The sequence below is a fragment of the Pithys albifrons genome, chromosome Z (assembly GCF_047495875.1).
Source record: "Pithys albifrons albifrons isolate INPA30051 chromosome Z, PitAlb_v1, whole genome shotgun sequence".
Lineage (NCBI taxonomy): Eukaryota > Metazoa > Chordata > Aves > Passeriformes > Thamnophilidae > Pithys > Pithys albifrons.
In genome coordinates, this window is record NC_092497.1 from 68,096,357 (window position 1) to 68,116,981 (window position 20,625).

Genomic DNA, 20,625 nt, shown 5'->3' on the forward strand with positions numbered 1-20,625 from the left:
AAATATTGCTGAAGAAAATCAACTTCTCAGTCAGATGAGTCCCCATTTACTAATATGACATCCATTTTCTTCTTAAGTGGACTCTCCAGAACTCCCCCAGACAAACTGTCAAATCTACTAGAAAACATAGGATTGTTTGACAACAAACTGTGAACGGTTTCTGAAGAATTAGAAATAACCATATGTGGGCACTCGTCTGGTAACTATTATTACTGTCTGAGTCAGAGAAAAAGGCATATGCATACGAGAGCTTCCACTCATTCCTTTTCTCAAGAAATTTCTTTCTGGTTGCTGTTTGAGATGTTCTTGCAGTCACACTGGAAAGCTGCAAACACTCTGACTCAAGTCATATCCTTTTTTACTTTCTGGAGTACCTCACTCCAGGTTTATGAAGAACCATTACAAAGAAGCTGCCTCCTAGAGGTTTCATGACAGCTTCCTTCCTCTTTGTACTGCAGCTGTCATTTTTGAGATACAAGTGGCTGCATTTTTAAAACCCATATCTCCACTTCCCATGTTCTAAAATTTAATGTGTGGAATTGTATAATAATTTTTATTAATTTAGGTTTTACTTCTGTCAATACTTAAATACTGCTATGAAATAATGCTTTTTTAAATAATTACCGCTGGTCCCAGATTCATATCAGCAGTTACTTCAACAATCACAGTTTCATAGTTCCACAGAAACAGATCCAGCATTTGCTTTGTTAAACTTTATAGATTTGCTCATTTGTTACTGAAGCACAGGTAAGATTAAGAAGGCAGAATATTTCCATTACATTGGCTACCCAATGCCACTATACTACTCACATTGCACAAGAAATGGAACCAAACTGTGTAAAACCCCTTATGTTTATCACCAGTATCTCCCTGGTTGTTGTATCTCAACTTTTCCTATATTGGTGTTGTTGCTTGGAAATCTGCTGCACTCAAAGGAAATGAAAAATACATTCCAGATTGTTTGGAAACTGGTATTTTGCATAACCTACTAGTCCACTGCTACTTACAGCACCTTATGCAACATAGGAAGGAGTGAATTCTCAAAGTCTGCCTGGATTCAGATGACTTTCAAAGATTAAGTCCCCACTTTAGGATCAAAAGAGTTAAATGAAATATGAAATTGGAGATCAGTGAGGTTGTCTATTTTTCTTGAGCTTATCTGTCAAGTTTTTGTTAGCCGGACAGGCAATGAGAAGCTGCAGGATTCGCTCCTGGGAGAGGACACCAGACGCTACCTCATACTGGACATATCCAATTCTAGACAGCTGAACTCCTGTGATAACATATTTAAGAAAGAGGAAAAAACACTACACAACAGCTACAAAAGAGGAGAAAAGCATGAGAGAAACAGCTCTGCAGATGCCAAGGTCTGTAAAGGAGGGGGAAGAGAGGACCCAAGTGCCACGGACATACCTTTGCAGCCAGTGGACAAAACCGGTGAATCAGGTTGTCTCCCTACAGTCCATAGAGCACCATGCTGGAGCAAATATTCACTCAGGTAGCAGCTCATGGAGGACATCATGCCACAGCAGTAGAAGTTCTGTGGAGGAATCAGCAGACCATGAAAAACCCACACAAGTGCAGCCTTGTGGACATGAGCACATGCAGGATCAAATTTTCTGGCAGGAACTGAGACCTGTGGGAGCTGATGAAAGGCTGCTCCTGAAGAACTGCAGCCCCTGGAAAAACACCCATGCTAGAGCAGGTCTTGAAGAACTGCAGTTCACAGGAGGGACCTCACAATGGAGTAGGAGAAAAGTCCAAGGTGAAAGGAAACGCAAGAACAAAGTGCTGTGAACTGACCATGACCCCTATCATACATCCCACTCTCCAGCATTCTGCATGGGAGAAGGTGGCAGATGAATTAGAAGGGAAGGGGTGAATTTGAGCCTGGGAAGGAGGTGGGCATAATGGGAGAGTGGGTTTAGGGTTTTTTTGAATTATTATTTCTGATATCCTACTCTGTTTTCTTGATATCCTACTCTGTTGTTAATTGCCAATTAGTTAAATTAATCTTCCCCAAGTTCAGAGTGTTTTGTCTGTGATGGTAGCTGGTGAGAGATCTCCCTGTCCTTATCTCAGTGGATGAGATTTCACCTTATTTTCTCCCCCTCCCTTATTGTGCAATGAGAGTGAGAGACAGGTCTGGTGAGCACCTGACAATCAGCCCAGGTTACTCCAGCACACTAGTGCTTTCACAGTCAGCTGAAATGAAGTCAACATCTGAAAAAAGGCAAGTATATTAAAATGAAAACTGTTTTGTACTCAGATGCTTGCGTAATTTGTGATCAAGTTTAAACGATATTTATTCACAATAATTCTCAATCTCAGATAGCTTCAGTTTGGGAAATTTACCCATAAACAGTTTACATCATCGTTAGATATCTGAGATGTCCATACATCTTTACTTTTTTATTAAATTCAAGTTTTACTTTATAGATACTATAACATATCTGGCACCCTACCTAAAGTAAAATTTAACTCTTGTAAGTGGATATTGAACAGTAGCTACCACAGGGTATGGACAGACTGACTTGAATCAATGTTGTGTTTTTCAGTGTACTATAGTAATACTCTATATGTAATATATTTTCTATAATAAATATGACAGTTCACAAAATACCCCTCCCACTCTACATAATATTTTAGCAGTTTCTCACTATAGTCCTTCTTAATGACTTTTTCCCAAGCATACCCTAGCTACAGCAACACAGTTTCATCAATTAACCACTATTTTAGCTGCAGTGCTCTCAGATGTAAGTTGTCAAAATGTGTGTCATTGTAGGCTAAATTTCTGGATATGCAGGATTTCAATACTGCAGTACTACTGAGCCAGGCAGATACCTCGCAATCCAGATAGAATAAGTAGCTTTGGATAGCCAGTTCCTCTTTTATCTGTTCTTACTGTTTCCTGCCTGATCTTTCTCATTCCACAAAAAATAGCACAGCACTGGTTTGAGTTTTTCTGTTATTTGTTTTGTTGTGGGTTTGTTTGTTTTTGTTGTTTTTTTAACTGCCATTCTTCTTGGAAACTTTAGATGTCTCTGATGGAGCTTATGGAGCTTTTGTTTGGGTTCTTGGCTTTAGCACATTGATTTGCTTGCGTTTGTTTTGTTTATGTTGTTGACAATACTTTTTTCTTTTAGTATATCACATATTTAGGTGTCAGATTACTCAGCAAGTTGCAGGGTATGTTACTGATATAGAAAACATAATTTTTAAAAGAGAAAATATGAAGCACCAAACAGAAACAGAAAATACAAATACAGTACCCAAGGACAAATCTCATTCCCAATCTCCAATGTTTTAGCTATTAGTCTTGAAAAATAGAGACATAGTTTATTTCTAATGTTAATTCCATTTGTCTTTATTTATTTTCCTTTTTGGAAGGCTCAGAATTTTGAACATGATTTTTTGTATAGCGGTGGCAAATTCTAAAATGTTTTTTGTAGCAAATTTTTGGTCAGTGATCACTCCAGCAGATTTTAATAACTGATTCAAGATAGACCAGACTACCATCAGTTCTGTCAATTCATTTATATTCTATAGGCTTCAAGTCTTATATTTCCCAAAATACACTATTACTCTCACAGCAGTGTTTTCTGATGATTACTCTGTTCTATTGTGATGTTCTGTACATACCGAATTGTTGCAATGCATAAAACTTAAAAGTCAAGTAAATGTGTTAATAAAAATGAACAATGAAGAAGTATTACATTGAAAAGTGTTACAGTTGTCTTAGTTTAGAAGACAACTAAGATATTTATATGAACCAGAAAAGAAGGGCTTCCCCCAAAAAATCACCACAGCTTCAAAATTTAGGAGTTTTAACCAGAAAAATGTATGTGAACAGAGGATAACAGTTCTTAACTACAAATATATAACCAAAACTGGGACAAAACAAACAACTACCCTCTACCCTCAAAGGAAAAAAAAAAAAAAGGGAACATAATGCTTTAAATGAAACAATTTTTTGTCTCTGTTCCCTTTTGGTGCAATTGTATTTACGGACAGCAGGGGACACTGCCATGCCTCGGCTGGCAGCGAAGTGACTCACAATTACTCTGGTAAGACAAAGACAAAAGGCGGTCTTGTGAATCGCTGACTTCTCCGAATGACTCACATGAAAGGATAGAGGACACAGAAGAAGAAGCGGTGGAACCCTCTGGCAGGCAATGCAGAGTCTTCTCTTTTGTCCTCTGGTCAGGGACAAGAAACTAGGAATAAGGGTTGGCGGTCCTTTGCAGACGGAAAGTTGGCTCAGGGGAGAAAAGGGATCTGTAGCAAGGATCCAGGACCGCGGCCATGGGTTTCCTCTCTCGCCCTCCAACAAGCAGCACAGAGCACTAGAATTGAGCTGGGGTCGTAGATGGCCAAAACCAGGGCAACTCAGCTCCCTCCAAACACCTTCATGAGTGCCACGAACGCTAGGTTTTTTAACTCACTGCAGTGGGCTTAAAGAAGAAAGTGATGTCCCTCCAACCGCAAGCAATCAAGTTGGAATTCAAAGCAGTTGGATGGCTACTCCTTTTGTTATCTAGTGGCATGGGGGTTGGGCATTTGCTCCCAAATTCTGTGGTGGCAGGGAGAGAGAATTTCTTTAACAACCAAAACTACAACATTACACTTAAGTATTCTCACAGTTAGAAAATAACACAGTCCCTTCAATATGAATTTTTTGAGACCTCTCCTGGGTAAAGAAATAAATGGCTTCCTCTTAGTATAAGACTATCTTTCAGTCTATTTTCATTTAAAACCTTGGCAAAATGCCAAGTTCCGACTACAGAGTCAGAGTCCCGACCAGCCCTGAAGGAAAGAGAGGGAAAAAAATCCCGGAATTAAAAATAGCAAGATTTTTATATTTACACAGAAAAAATTAAAAGCCAAATGCAATATATACAAAGACCAGAAGAAACAACTATAACTCAACACAAAGTTGCCCACCCAACAATAAAGATTCCACCACCCAGACCCACAAAAACATCCCAAAAAATTCTCTCCCAGAAACACTCAGCAAGAGAGGATAAAAAAACCCAATAATAAAAATGTTTACTTTTTAAATTAAAACAGCTGCAAGCAGTGGCAAGGCCTGGAGCACAGTGACAGCAGGTCCACTCAGCCCCCAGGCAAGAAAGGCAAAGGACAGAGGCACCTCCCTCACTTGCTTTTATATGTGTTTTGATGTCAGATGATATATCATTTTGGTTGCTTAAGTCAGGTGATACTTGTCTCTTCTAATCTACGTAACACTATCTAGGCCTACTAAACTGGGTCTACTAAAATTAAGGCCTAATCTAGGCCCAGCTAAAACTAAGGCCAAAACTACCACACAGTCCAAGAAAGCAAAGAATGATGCTTTATCCAACAGGACTCTTCTAGACATATTTGTGGTTCTGCAGTATATTCTAGTTTGAGGCAAAAGCCTAGACAATGTTTCTGATCTTTTACACAGTGATGTGAGTTGAATATACTCATGGTTCACTCCATTACTCCAAGTAAATAAGCTGCAGTACTTACTGCTTTTTGGATTTGAATCATGAATTTCATCACAGAATCTCAGCTCAAAAAATGGTAGCTATAAGGTATCTCTTGCATAACAATAGCTTCCAATGCCTTCTTCATGATCTTGCTCCTCTTGATATGTTTTATTTATACTGGTAAACTTTTTCATCTCTGCTTGCCACAACTTTCTGATGGCTCTGTAGTAGTTCAAGAAAACAGGACATATTGTAAATATCCTTACCCACTGATTGACTTCAAACATCAGCAAATACAACTGCTTTAAATGTGACTCACTTTAGACAGGCTTTACCCAACAGCATTGATTTAGATGGGCATTCTCCAACAACATTGCCAGAATATAAAAACTTATTTCTTCAAGGAAAGGCTCTCATTTCTGTAAGCAGACTCAAAATAGATAAAACATAATTTCAGCTCAGGGATAAATGTCTTACCTTCTTTATCCCCAGAGAATCTGGAGTTCAGGAGTGCCTGACTCAGGCTTCAAATTTTATTTTTGCCCTTTTACTATAATTAGAAGAATTATGCTGGTTTAATGAACGAGAAAGGTTTTAAAACTCCTCTGTTTTCTGCTGTGCAAAAAAATTCCATAACTGCAACTATTAAGTGCAATGAGATAAGTTTTTTGTTATTTTTTTGGTTTAGGGAATGATTAGGCAATTCATATTTTGCAATTCACACTTTTGCAATTCACATATTGAGATGACTTTACAAATAAGGCATACAAAGGTGTCAGTGCTTCTACAGTCACTCTTGTTTTAGTTGTCAGTGATTGAATCATTTTGGAATCTTTATTTTTGGGAGGGTTGGGACTGGGAAGAGACAAGTAGTGTTTTTAGGGTTAGGCAGTTGTCCTAGAGAGGTTTCAGAGGGATGCCAAAACCGAGACGAAAACGCTGTTGAAAGCTTAACAAAACAGTATTTATTTCAAGAGGTGACCAAGTAAATGGGAACCCCAAGGAGAGAGAGAGAGAGAGAGAGAGAGAGAGAGAGAGAGAGAGAGAGAGAGAGAGAGAGAGAGAGAGAGAGAGAGAGAGAGAGAGAGAGAGAGAGAGAGAGAGAGAGAGAGAAGACATGGAGGGAAATAAATCCTAAGTATAATACCCCTACTCACCCAGGTGTTACTCACGAGGTTGTTTTATTGACCCCAGAATCCCCAGGCTCCTCAGAGCAGAGGGTGCACCCTCAAAGTGTTGGCAGGCTCACATGATAGTGGGCGTCCCTGTCAGAGGCAACATTGTCCTTCATGTGAAGTGAGTGAACTCAGAGTATGAGGCATTTTTATGCAATTTGCCAGTGATGTCTTAGCTGCTAGAGGCTGTCAGTCCTTCTCCCTGTTATGTAAGTGGTACTCCTTCTGCACATGTGTGTGGGCATTGGAATTTCCCCACACTCACATGTCATACTCCAGAGGGTCTTTATTAAATGGGTCTGGGGGCTTACTTCATCAGCTTCCTCTTCACTTTCTCCTCCAAATGCCCTTGAAGGGCTAGTAGCCAATAGTAAGACTCCAATTAATTTTCAAGGACAAAGGTCTCGCTTATCAGCGCTTGTTTTCCCATAACTTGGGCAGAAAAGAATAAATTCTTAACAGGTGGCTGTCAAAAGCACTGACCAAAACTATAAACGTCTAATTAAGCCCAGATACAGCAGTGTAAGACCCCAGGGTCCAAGCTACAACCTCACTGAAGGGTTGTACTTTAAAAATACACAAGGCTCCAAAAATTCACCCACTGAATTTTGTAAAAGAGCCTTCAGTTCTTTTAATACCTTAAAAGAGAGTGCAAAGCAAAGGATGTTACACACACTTCTCAGGAGGTCAAAAATAACATGCTTTTACTGGCAAACTTAAGAAAATAAGGGGACTTGGCAGAAGTATAAAGGGCAACATCCAACCAAAGTAAAGCATTCCACAAAGCATTGACCTAGCACATGCTAACCCCTACAATTTAAGCAAAATTCAATCCATCCAGTCATTAATTACCTAAAATATCAAAAAATGAGATTAAGAGAGGAAGAAGTAAAGAAAAAGAGAGAAAAAGAGAGAATTATAGCTACCGACTGGAGTCCCATGTAAGTTCATATAAGTTTCCATGTGTCCAGGTGTTCAAAGATGGAAACCACATGTTGATGCTTTCATATTCTCTGACTCCCTGTGGTCACACTACCCCCTTCCAGGTGGAACTCTCCACATACCAGCCAATCCAGGGCTCAATCAGGGACTCCGGGCTGTGGCGTGGGCAATGCTTCTGGGTGTCCAGGGACTGGAGGCTACCGTGGGGTTGCCCAAGGAGGATCCAAGGGGCCAAGTATGGAGCAGGTCACTACTCCACCTTTGTGAAATTCCATCTGTCCCTTCCCAGCCCCACCCTGCTCCTTGAGTTGGTCTGAGTCAATATTTAATATAATAATCTCATAGATACAAAGAATAACACAGGGTGTAACTTCTGTGCCTTTACTGATCCACTTTCTTCCTGGCCCCCTTGGTGAATATTCACTTTTCTAAAACTGTAATTTTGATAGCAATGTTTGCATTTTTCACTCTTGAATTGTGCCTTACTATTTTGACCTTTCAAACACAAAACCAATTAGAGAACATTGTGCATTCAGCATTTGTTTGCTGAGGTTGAAATATACTCTAAGGCTTACAGCTGGAGCAGCTCGCCACTGAGGTATTACAGAGGCTTTATTCTTACTTGGCTTGAATCTCTACTTACAAAACTCTACTTTCTATTTCTACATAGCAATTTGCCTTTTTTTCTTCTCCCCCCCCCCCCCCCCCCCCCCCAGTAAAGCTCAACGTCTAGTATGAACTTCTACAGGGTGCTACTGCAAATCCAAAACACAGAACAATGTGAAGTCAGTGTCATTCAAGCTGAGTTACAATAGCAATGCTGCTGGTATGTTAAGCACGTGGATCAGTTGATGCTCCACTACATGTTTTCATCTGTAAGAAAGAGCAGGAAGCTGTTTATCTCAGACCATGACGTATATTTCAAGGCATTTTGCTTGTCCCCCTACATTCACACTGCTGCATATCATTCCTCCAGATGTCCCATTTTTCTTCCTTTTTTTTTTTTTTTAGTTTTATTTCTATAGCATTTTCATATATCAAAGTATCTTACTCACTTTTAGAAGGCGTACTGTCTACCATCTAACTCAAGGACTTATAGAAGTCAGGTATACAGAGTACTGAAGTAAGCAAATGTTTCTCCTTGCAGGAGACTATAACCACTGCAGTAGATTTCTAACATTTTGAAAGTCTTTTCAAGTCACTTAGAAACATTTGCTAATTATAAATCTAACAACTTGCTTGAATTTGTAATTAATATTGATTATTATTTATTATTATTTATTCACTAAGGTGACTTTAAATTGTCATCTCAAGTTAATGTCTCTTCAAGTTTCACTCCTCTCTAAAGATCTTAAAAATTTATGAAGGGCCCTATCGGGATGTCATGATGGACAGACCATATTTATATTCATTTGATGCCTTGAGAAAGGTAAGCATTCCTGTAGAATTTTAACCCATTGTCATCCTCAGGAACTAAGCATCAGGAACAACATTATGGTTTGACAATAGCATTAATATAAGTCAATCATCTTATTAACTGATAAGATCTGTGGTATGCTGTCTGTAAACATTTGGAAATTGCAGTGCCTCAAATACATTTGGTAACTAAATTTTAAGCACAAATATTTCAATTTGTAAAAAACCCAAAAATTATTATAAATAGTGCTTCAAAATTTATTCATACAGAAAATTTATTGAGGGCCTTTAAGAAACAGCAAAAAGAAGTAATTAAAGATATGTTTCAACATAGTAATTGTTAAAATCTCAGGCCCAGAGCCTGCACCCAAATGTAGCAGTATAAATTATTTAAACATCTGCAGCTTAGGTTTTGTTTCTCCAAGAAACATAGTTACTATGACAAATTTACAGCTTACTCTAACCTTTTCTAGGGTGCAGGATATGCCTATTTCTAGACTAAAAGGTCTAGACAAAGAGGCTAGAACAGTCATTCTATGGAGCTGACCCAAAATACCTCGACTATATTATCTCTCAAAGATCATACTGAGTTCTACTGAAAGGCATTTGAAGGACAACACAAGCATCAGGCAGAGTCAGCAGGGGTTCTCAAAGCGAAAACCCTATCTAACTGATTTGATATTCTTCAACAGTAAGGTCATCTGCTAGTGGATGAGGGAAGACAGTGAATGTTCTTTTTTTCTGTATTTAAGTAAGTCTTTTGATACCATCTGTCACTGAATGAGTTGTTCAGCTGTGAAGAGCTGGCTACATCTGGCCAGCAACCAGCCACCAGTGGTGTTTCTCAATTATCAGCTTCAGGGGTAGTTCTGTTCAATATTTTTGTCAATGATCTAAATGCTGGACCTGACTGCTCCTTTAGCCAGTTTATTGATGATACTTACCTTGGAGGTGCTTAAAGGACAGGAATCCTTGCAGAGGGATCTGGGTAGATCATAGCATTGGTTAATCATCAATGGCACTAAATTTAGGAAGAATAAATGTTAGATTCTGCACTTGGGACAGACAGTGAGAGTTCATCAGATGGGTGGACAATGCCCTGGATAACATGCTTTCAGTTTGATCAGTCTTAAAGGTCTCAGGCTGTTGGAGTAGGTGATCATTGTAGCTCTGGAGCTATTCTATTCTATTCTATTCTATTCTATTCTATTCTATTCTATTCTATTCTATTCTATTCTATTCTATTCTATTCTATTCTATTCTATTCTTTAACCATCAGATTAAAATCAAGTGAAAACAGGGAGCCCTTAGCAGAGCAGGCCATCTCAGAAATGTTAATAGGGGAACTAGGTATAAACAAAGCTACAGACATACAACTGTGCTTCAACATTTGTATGGTGCTCATCCAGAAACTCTGTGATAGAACACTGATAAAGCAATTCTCATATTTCTTTCAAGACTACAAGGCAGTGTACTGTATTCTCATGTGTCTACTGAACACTTCTCAAGGAAGGCAGGTTCAATGGATTTATCTGGTTATCTGAATGACCAAAACACAAATCAGAAGTCCAGACTTAGAACAGAAGTAACTAATGATGAGGAGAAAGGAAAGCTTTGACTCAAACTTTTATGTTGGTGGGATTGTTGGTGGTATTATGCAAAGACTTCTTTCAAGTGCTGAAGGATTGTTCCTGCTATTATGGTTAGCTTTTATAAGCACAAATGAAATAAGTAGTGTGTATGAAAACATGAACTTATAAATTGTTCAGTATATTAGAGAAGATGTTATTGAAAAGGCAGTAGACCATTCTCTTGCTATGCTTGGGGAAGGACAAAGTATTGTGCCATATGGGTACTGCTATTAAATTCTTACTAGCAAAAGAACATAAAAAACAGAAGAGCTATTCACACATGTGAATAGTTGAAAGCTACATCCCAGCTACCAACAGGAATATGTAGTTTATCCATTTTTTCTGAACTTCACTGGCATATAAGCAATGACATCTGTTTTCTATCTCTCTGATTGTAATCTTTGCATCTTGGATAAAAAATACAATGAGTAACAATTATAACTCAAAATTAACTAGCAAAGCACACATAATCATGCTAATGAATACTTGTCTGTTCAGTGTTAATGATTTCATCACTATGACAGGTAGTATAGCAATCTGACTATTAATGTTAAGCATTTCCTCAAACACCTAAGACACTCCTAGAACTGAAAGCTAAAAAATGGGAAAATAAAACAAAGGAAGTGAAGAGAGCCTCTTGTTTTCTTTAGGTTTTTTTTTCCCCTTGTCTGAGCTTTGAATGAGGGCAGGCTTGGCAATATGATAGAGAAAATACACTTTCAAGCCTCAGCCACAGAATTAGTCATTACAAATTTCCATGTTAGTTACATCTCTTGATGGTTTATTTGTGGTTTGCTATTTAATCTACCTGAACCAGTAAGTTACCTAAGAAACATTTGTAGCAAACCTGCTGAAGCTTTATTTCCTGCCATGATTTATGAGAAAAAGGAAAAAAACAAGGTCAGAAGTAAGAATATTTTTCAAGCTTCTTGCTTCCTTGTTCTATAATTTTGAATGATATCACAGAATATGTGTTTAACTATTGTAACTCCTAATACATTTTAATTACTTCCTTGTCACAGTTCAGACTGAAGGAATATTTTTTAAAGTTGCATTTGAAAAAACTTTTTTTTCTTTTTAAATGCCTTTTATTCTGCACTTCTGTCAAAAGAACTTGAGTGACACTGCCCAAATCCCCTGCCCCTCTCTACTCACTGTGTGAATGGCAGACATGAGGAATCAGAAGACTCTCTGTTTTCCACTATTTCAAGAACAATGCAGATTGATTTAGAGTCTGGCATGGTTTTAGAAGGCACAGCATCCAAAGCGACATATCTTTGGGCAGAGAAAGATGACCAACAATTAAAGACTTTCAACATTAACTTTCTACTTTTTTTCATTTTAAAGGACAAGCAAAGAAATTATATTACTGCATTTACTGCACACACACAATTGTCTTTTCTGTGTGTTTTAGAGCATCACAATGACTATGTTTCTAAAAGCCTTGAGACTCTTAACAGTCAAAGACAGTCTGCAAGTGTCAGAAGAACACTGCCAGGTTCAGTTAAAACAAGAGTAGATGGTAAAATATGCATAAAGGTGCACATTCTGCTACACAAGGGATGCTTATTTCAAAATGAATGGAATATGTGGAGGCTCTTGGCTGGCAGAAGCATGCAAGGTGCTTTACAGAAATGACATGCAAACAGTCTGTCAGGTAATAGGGGTCAGATAACTCTCCTGGTTTATTGAGTATTCCAGTGTACATTGGTTCTGAGGACAGATAGTGACATATTAAGCTTTCCAGATGTAAAGCACAGCTAGGACTGTAATGAGAGCTGGGAGCAGAAGTGCATGTGAAAATGAAAGAGCATTTATCTTTTGAGAGGAAGAAAAAGTAAGGAAAAGCAAAATAGGGAAAAGCCACCTACTCACAGAAAATAACAGAAAAGGGTACACTTCTCTGCTACACAGGAAATACAAAAAGGTAACTGAATTATTATATGGGAATGATTGTATTATTTTCTGGACTAACAGTAGTCTGATGTCTCCCTCCCCCCCACAGAAACATGCAAGAGTGTCCAGGTTCACATTAACAACCCCCACCCACCCATGCATCATGCTGCTTCTTACACGCTTCTGTATCTTGTGAATATCTGAAATTTCAATATTACTCCTGCCTTTAGTCTATGGACTGACACTGCCAAGGCACATGTTTGTCTAGTACAATGTCCTATAGCACAAAAACTTTGCAGTGTGCTCTGTTAAGGTCTGTTTTCTAAGGCTGTTCAACAGAATAAGCAGCCATATCAAAGCCACAATTTTCTGTCACAGGATGTGGCATAGGTATTTCTGACAAACAGAATTTTCACAAAACTATAATAAAAATTCTTTCTTACTATGTGTATGGAAAACAGATATGTTAACAATGCCAACTTAATTTTTTTTTCTGTCTCAAGTTCTTAATGAAGACAGAAAGTTATGGAGTTTAGTAGTGAATTTTATAAAGTAGCTAAACTTTCCCTAATACTGATCGTTTCCCTTTGGAGTTGTGCAGTATGTAAGCAATGAGGTAACTTTAAAAAAAAAATACTCTTTTGAATACCATTACTCTGAAAATCCAGATATGGGCAAACACATAGCCAGGAGACAGAGGAGATAATCATAAAAAAAAAAAAAGAAACTTTTATTCGAATAAAAGTGAGAGGGCACTGAACAAACTTCAGTGATGTCTCTCAATTCCATGAAGGTTGCAGCCCCTTTTATCCCCTTTGCCTGGAGTGTTGGTCTCTACCCATTTCTCTATTGGCTGGGATACTCCAGGGTTACAGAGTTCCCCACGTGTCTACTGTATGTACTCCACTAGGTGCTTATTAGGTGGCTCTGAAGGTCACTGACATTTTTCAAAATGAAGGCCGCAGCACACTTCAAAATAGCGGATAGAGCCACATGATACATTCTGTGCTGCTGATTGGTTCCGTTGTATTTGGGTAAACTGCACCTCTCTGTAAGTGACAACTGAACAACCAGTAACTTGTCGTTTCTTACTGTTAACTATGACTACACTACAAACTTTACAAGAACACCTAATTGTTCCTAACAGTGTGATAGCACAGTCATTCGTCTTGCAAAAATACATATTTTTGCCAGCTTCTTTGTTGTAGTATGTCTCTTTGGTTTTAAAGTTACCAGAGATATCTTTGTTATGAATTTTCCCACTGCTGCCATTCTTGTACAATACACAACAACTCCAACCATCCAATTCCTTATGCACTAAGTAGTCCACTCTTAAAATGCATGCTCCTCCGATTTGGACATAAGTATATTGTTTGAGAATATGTTAAGGAAACCCAAGTGAATGACATTGCTTGTCAACCACTGTAGTCACTCCATCATGGAAGGCCTCTAAATTGGTCATGCATGATTTGCCCTTAGGGAAGCCATGTTAGCAGTCTCAGATCATCTCCTTATCTTGCACTCAAATATTCCTCTGTTATCAACACTCATTTCAGCACAAATCCAAAACATAGCTCCATACTATCTACTATGAAGAAAACTAACTCTGTTCCAGACAAAATCAATACACAAGTCTTAGGACAAACATCTTCACATTCAAAAATATGCTTCCAGGATACAATAGCTTTCTTATTTCATTAAAAAAAAATTATTAAGCATATCACTGCTTCTGAACTAAACCTCCCTCCTTGTTTTTTTAACTTCAGTTTTAAGTTCTTCCCTGCAACAGTAATCATGTGTGAGACACTGGATTATTATATTTATTATTGGCTCAGACCAACTAAAGTGTGTGTATTTGTTAAGGACTGGGGGAAGGAACAGGTCATATTTCATGGAGGTGAGGTGATACCTGCCCTGCACTCCAGCCCTTAGGCAGCACCGGGGCAGCCTCAGTCTCTGGTCACAAGCAGCACTGCCCACACCACACACCAGAGCGACTGACCCAACCCCAGATTGGCTGACATGTGGGAAGTCCCAGCTGGGAACAGGAGGTGTGACTACAGTGGGTCAGAGCACATAAAAGCAGCAACATGTGCTTTCTATGTTTGTTTGGACACTGTCAGCTTCCTGGACTCTTGGAAGCTGGATCTACGGTTGATCTAGGAATAGTGGCTATAATTATCTCTCTTTCTTCACTTCTTCCTCTCTTCATCTCCTCTTTTAATATTTTAGCTAACTTATGACTGGATAATATTTTGCTAAATCGTAGGGGTTAGCATGTGCTAAGTCAATGATTTGTGGAATGGTTTACTTTGGTTGAATGTTGTCTTTTCAATTTTTACCAAGTTCCTTTATTTTCTAAAGTTTACTGGTAAAAGCACCTCCTGAGAGAAAATGTGTGTAATGTTTCTCTTTTGTGCTCTCTCTTAAGGTTTCAAAATAGCTGAAGGCTTTTCTAATAAATTCGATGGATGAATTTTTGGAGCCTTCATCTCTTTCAATGAACTCGTAGCTCAAATTCTGGGGTCTTACACCATGTTTTCCCCTTAAGTTTAATTGTCTTTTGCTGTAGTGTAAAGGTGAAATTTTTTCCATATCCTTTTGCTAGCTCTTCATCTTTAAAGGGAAAATTCCCTAGTAACTATATTTCTTGCACAATCATTCCTAATCTGATGGCCATTTTGGCTCCAGAAGGTTAGGTTTAGAAGACATACTTTTGCACACAATCATTGAATATATAGATATTGGACAAGGTTATTTGATTTTTAAAAGTCTGAGAAGTCTAAAATTTTTGAGAGGATAGGTGATACTAAAAAAAATTATATTACTGGTTGAGGAAAGTGGATAGCAGTTCTGTATATGTCAAATGAAAAGCCTGATAAGATTTCCCGTCCTTTTGTAATCATGCTCACCAGTAAAAGAGAAGTTACATGTATCCTTATATGCATCATTATCAGAATGCACCCTGTAACTTACAACAAAATCAAAAGACAAGGTTTGTGTGCTGACCAATTCTTTTGATTTTGTTGATAAGAAGGGAGTGATGTAGGTGCCCTACTTTTAGGCAGTAATATCTGTTGCTAAAGAAAACTATTATGATCTACTCTTCCTTGTTAAATCATTAGCTGAAACTTGGTTTTAATGTTTGTAAATCTCATTTGAATGCAGTTTTCTTTCATTCATCTCAAATCAGCAATGTCATTATGAACTGCATAAAATTAACTCTATTCTGGACTGAGATATCAAAGCCTTATTCACAATTTGGTTTTGTTTTTTTCCTATGGCAGTTACTCCCTTTTAGGGAGCAATGCTATGCACATGAAAGGATCCTCAGCTGTACTGGTATAACTGAGAAAGCAGGATAAAAAATTAACCTGTCAGAAAAGGAAAACAGCAGCAAAAAAATGCCCTCAGTGCCAATGTATTTGCTATGCTGGCTCAATATATTCTTATTCCAGACTACAATGACCTCATGAAGAATGATCTTCACCAGTTTCTGTGGCACTTTGCCAGCTCTGAGCCTTAACTGGGGAGGGGGATGCTACTGATTTAGATTTCAGAATATTCAGTCAGTCTGCTTCACTCTGCATTTCTCTGCATGTACTGTATCTAATCTGTTACTTTGTAAGGGCCTGGAGCTGCTGTTAAGTGATTTATCTCAGGTAACCTCTGTACTATGACAGCTCTGAGATACTAGATGGTCCCAGTAGTGACAAGAGAGCCACACTCAGCACAAAGAGCAGAACTGCATATTCATGTCAAAGTGGGGTTTGCAAAATAAAATCTGCAATGCTGTGATTAATCAAACTATTTCTTTTCACACACAAAATTCATTAAGAGAACAATGCAATCTCCAATCTGTTCTGGGGTAATGTAATTGTTATCTCATGAGTGGGTATGAACCTTTTAAGACATATAAACAAAGAGAGAAAAGTTTCCTTTTTTCTTTTTTTTTTTTGTTGTTAAAATAATTGTTATTCAAACATGGAGGCTTGTACTAAGAAAACTGATGTCCTTTTATGTTATAGCCTTGAGATTAATCCTAACAGCAACAATGAGAAATAAAGCCATATTAACTGAATCCAAAAGATCCATAATATTTGAATATGCTATTTTAAACTGCACATTTTTGTATACATCATATCTCATGACAACATTAAAATAACCTTTATAGCATGAAAACTATTTCCAAAGTTTTCAAGCAAATAAAAAAAATTACACCATATCTTTAAAAGGAACATGATGATAACATATTAAAAAAATGGGTGTTCCATTATTTAAAAAAAAATAAAATTAACAAACAGACAACTGGTAAAGTTTTCAACATGTCTGAATTCTCAAATGACAGAATTTTGTTTGGCTGAGTTCAAATGGATAGGACTCAGGGTCAGTTTACAGTTAGTGTTATTTCACATAATGAACCTTTCAGAACAAACTTTCCCCTCAGCTAGCTGTACTGAATAGCATCTGTTCCATCAAAACTAAGTGGGCCTTGTTCAGGTTTCTGGAAAGTGTATCCCCACAATAAAAACTCTCAAATGATGCTGTACAGTGTCTGTGATTATTTGGACTTTGTGACCCTATTCAAAGAACTTATATTTAAGCCTACAAAAGAAATATACATTTTTAAACCTTTTCCTGAATATCAACTCTTGCTGCTATCAGAATTTTTGGATGACTGTATTGGGTTTATATGGAAACATTTTGGTAGTGGGGAGCTGCAGAGGTGGTTTTTTTGAGAATATATCAGAAATTTCTCCCATGTCTGACATAGCCAATGCCAGACAGGGACCTGTGACTGGCAAAGGATAAGCCATCAGTGATGGTGGTACTGCTGTTGGGATAACATGATTTAATACAGGAGAAAAAAACTGCAATAGCTTTAAATCTGAATACTGAGTCAAAGAAGTGTAGTTCACAGATCTCCTATGTATTTATAGGCTTCCTGATTGAATAATGGGAAAGATCCATATCCATCAAGAAAGTCAGTGCATTCAGTGAATAATATGTAAACTCCAAGGACAGAAAAACATATATTTAAAATCCTGTTTCTAGCCTAAATTTAAGCATACCTTGCAGTAAGCATCCATATGAAAATAGAATTTGCAGCCTGAATCTGTTTTTTTAATGTACATCTTTGTAACAATTTGTGAAATAGATTCCTCAGCCACTATGTCAATCTTAGTTGCCTGAAAACCTTTGTAAGCTCAGGTCTCAGCTTTAAAATGTATTAGTATACAAAAGCTGTTCTGTGTCTGCCTGTTTGCAGTGATGAATATTTTTGTGACTGTACTGTGAAGATTCATCTTTTTCTCTTCAGTCTTTCAGTGTCAAAATGCTGCAGATTATTTACCTCATTCTCATAAATCTGAATATTAAAAAATTGTGATTAATTATTTTATCTCTTTTAAAACAGTTGTAGCAGAGAAGTGATTGCGCATAAATCCATTTGCTAAAGTGATGGAACACTACATGCATTATGTAGCCCTGGGGGGAAGGGAGACGGTTCCCGCCTGTCCTCCTGGAGCAGTGGAGGGCTGAGACAGAACTCAACTCCGTCTCCGAGACTAGACGCGTAACACAGAAGGCTCTTCTGACGTCCCGGGAGGTGGAAGGTGCCAGAGCTGGGACTGGATGGGGGAAGTGCCTTAGGTGCTCGGCTAGCGAATAGGAAAACAGAGGGACTAACACCCAATAGAAATTCATGGTTTGGGGACAGACGGGGACGGTAGCCAATAGGCTTAGGACAGGGGTGGAAGCTGGCAGCAGCCAGAGGCATGCAGCCTCGGCGGCACTGGTTACACGAGGTATAGGCATTCAGGCACAGAGCCGCTCCTGGTCAGACCAGCGGGGGCTGCCCCGGTTCGTCCCGGAGCTGTGGGGGCGCCTCCGTGCAAGTTCTGGTTGCTGCCGCGGCTCCGGCAGTGCGGGGGAGAGAAGGAGGCCACCCTCCGGGCAGCACCATGTCAGCAGCACAGACAATGCCTGCACCTACGGAGTATGATGAGTCACCAGTGGCATTGCCTCTGGAGAAGAGAGGGGAGAACAGGGGACGGCTGGATACAATACAAGGCGGGGGGAATACAGAAACTTTGTAACTAAAAATCCAGTGCAGGTTAAACGCCTAATTTTAAAATTTCACCAAAAGTCTCTCATGTATGGAGCTTCTTAGGTTCAGGGTGCTTTCTCAGTTCTGTTCTCCTCGGAGGTTCATTTTACCATTTTCCTACAATGCATATTTTTTAAAAAAAGAAATAGTTACATTCTTTATAAGTGTTTAAAATGGCTTCAAATGGCTTCGCTGGTTTTTGTTGTTTGTTGTTGTTGTTGTTGTTTTCCAGATTAAGGTGTTTTAACTCTAGAAGGCTGAAACTTCTTTTTCTGTCATATTTCTGTCACCTATCACTTTTTTTCTGTCTGAATTACCTATACAGCAATCATGTGCATGATACTTTTAAGGTTAGGTTGAACAAAAATTGTGGAAAGTGACGTCAGTAAGTAAGTAGCACTGCAGAGAATGTGTTATGAATTGAGTGAATTGAATGAGTGACTTCCAACAGGTCTTGTACTAGATATAGAATCATAGAGTCATAGAATCGATTGGGTTGGAAAAGACCTCCAAGATCATCGAGTCCAACCCTTGGTCCAACTCTAGTTCATTTACTAGATCATGGCACCCAGCGCCACGTCCAATCTGTGTTTAAAAATCTCTAGGGATGGTGAATCCACCACCTCTCCGGGCAGCCCATTCCAATGCCTGATTACTCTCTCTGTAAACAATTTTTTTCTGATCTCCAACTTAAATTTCCCCTGGCAGAGCTTAAGCCCGTGCCCCCTTGTTCTATTGCTGAGTGCCTGGGAGAAGAGACCAGCCCCCACCTGGCTAGAACTTCCCTTCAGGTAGTTCTAGACAGTGATGAAGTCACCTCTGAGTCTCCTCTTCTCCAAGCTAAACAACCCCAGCTCCCTCAGCCTCTCCCCATAGGGCTTGTGCTCCAGTCCCTTCACCAGCCTTGTTGCTCTTCTCTGGACCTGCTCCAGCACCTCAATATCCTTTCTGAACTGAGGGGCCCAGAACTGAACACAGTACTCAAGGTGTGGCCTCACCAACGCAGAGTACAGGGGAAGGATCACTAGTCATTCAGTGTCACTAGGTATTAGTTCAGGACCCTTGTCAAATTCGTATATGTACATTTAAATGAACAGAATTTCAGGGTTGCTTGGTTGTGAAAAAGACTATGCTACATGTTGTTGTGTAATCTGCAAGAAGACACTAGGCACCAAGCCACATTGCAGTATCCTTTCTTACTGCATATCCATGCCTTTAAATTTTAGAGAAAGTGAATTGTTGCAAAGATGCTCTGCTATAAATTACAGCTGACAGTGAAAGTGATTAAGGCACATAGTTTTGATTGCATGCATTAATCTCTACAACTTTTGTCAAGTCTAATTTAATTACTTCAGTTTTAAGTTTCTTTAATTTATTAACTTTGTCAGTAATCAGTTGCACTGTACTTGCCAAAGGTGAAACCCAGCTACATTCATGGAAAAATCAGTGAACAGCAAAATAAAACATCAAGTGGCACAACCCTCAAGTGTACCATCATACCGTTAAATTGACCTATGAAATTAGACTATTTATTTAATTGTGAAGGACTGTCAGATATCTTGATTGAGACCAGTCCACTTTCCCTGGCAAAAACAGTAGAGAATGCTTAATCATTTTCTGATGTGGAAACAGCTGCTTAGATATTATCAACCGTACAGATTTATAATTTTTTAATCCACTTTGTCACTCTTTGCACCTGACTACTTATTGCATAGATGACAGTGCAGTCTTTTCCTCATGATCAAGTGATCATGAAAACAGATGTTAATTTTGATAGACAAATATAAGGACCCCAATTTTCAGCATGTCACTTTAGGACCCATGTGCAAGCTATGTATGTTCTTTCAAGGTTTCCATGGAACTCAGATGAAATATTTAAGAATTTTTATATACCTAAAAGAACTGCCTGTTCTGGTACTCTGTTGCATTTGTAGACAATAACAATTGCAAAAGCCTCTACTCAGGAGTGTTACAACCTG

General features: G+C 38.6%; 1 long non-coding RNA gene across 1 annotated transcript; it reads right to left on the reverse strand.

Annotated features, from left to right (window-relative positions):
- Positions 1 to 1,419: 1,419 nt before the first annotated feature.
- On the reverse strand, positions 1,420 to 7,774 carry LOC139684765 (uncharacterized). Its single transcript, XR_011699972.1, has 3 exons — positions 7,717 to 7,774; positions 5,518 to 5,699; positions 1,420 to 1,540 (listed from the first exon to the last, which is right to left on the reverse strand). It is a non-coding gene; the product is annotated as an uncharacterized lncRNA (long non-coding RNA).
- Positions 7,775 to 20,625: the final 12,851 nt, after the last annotated feature.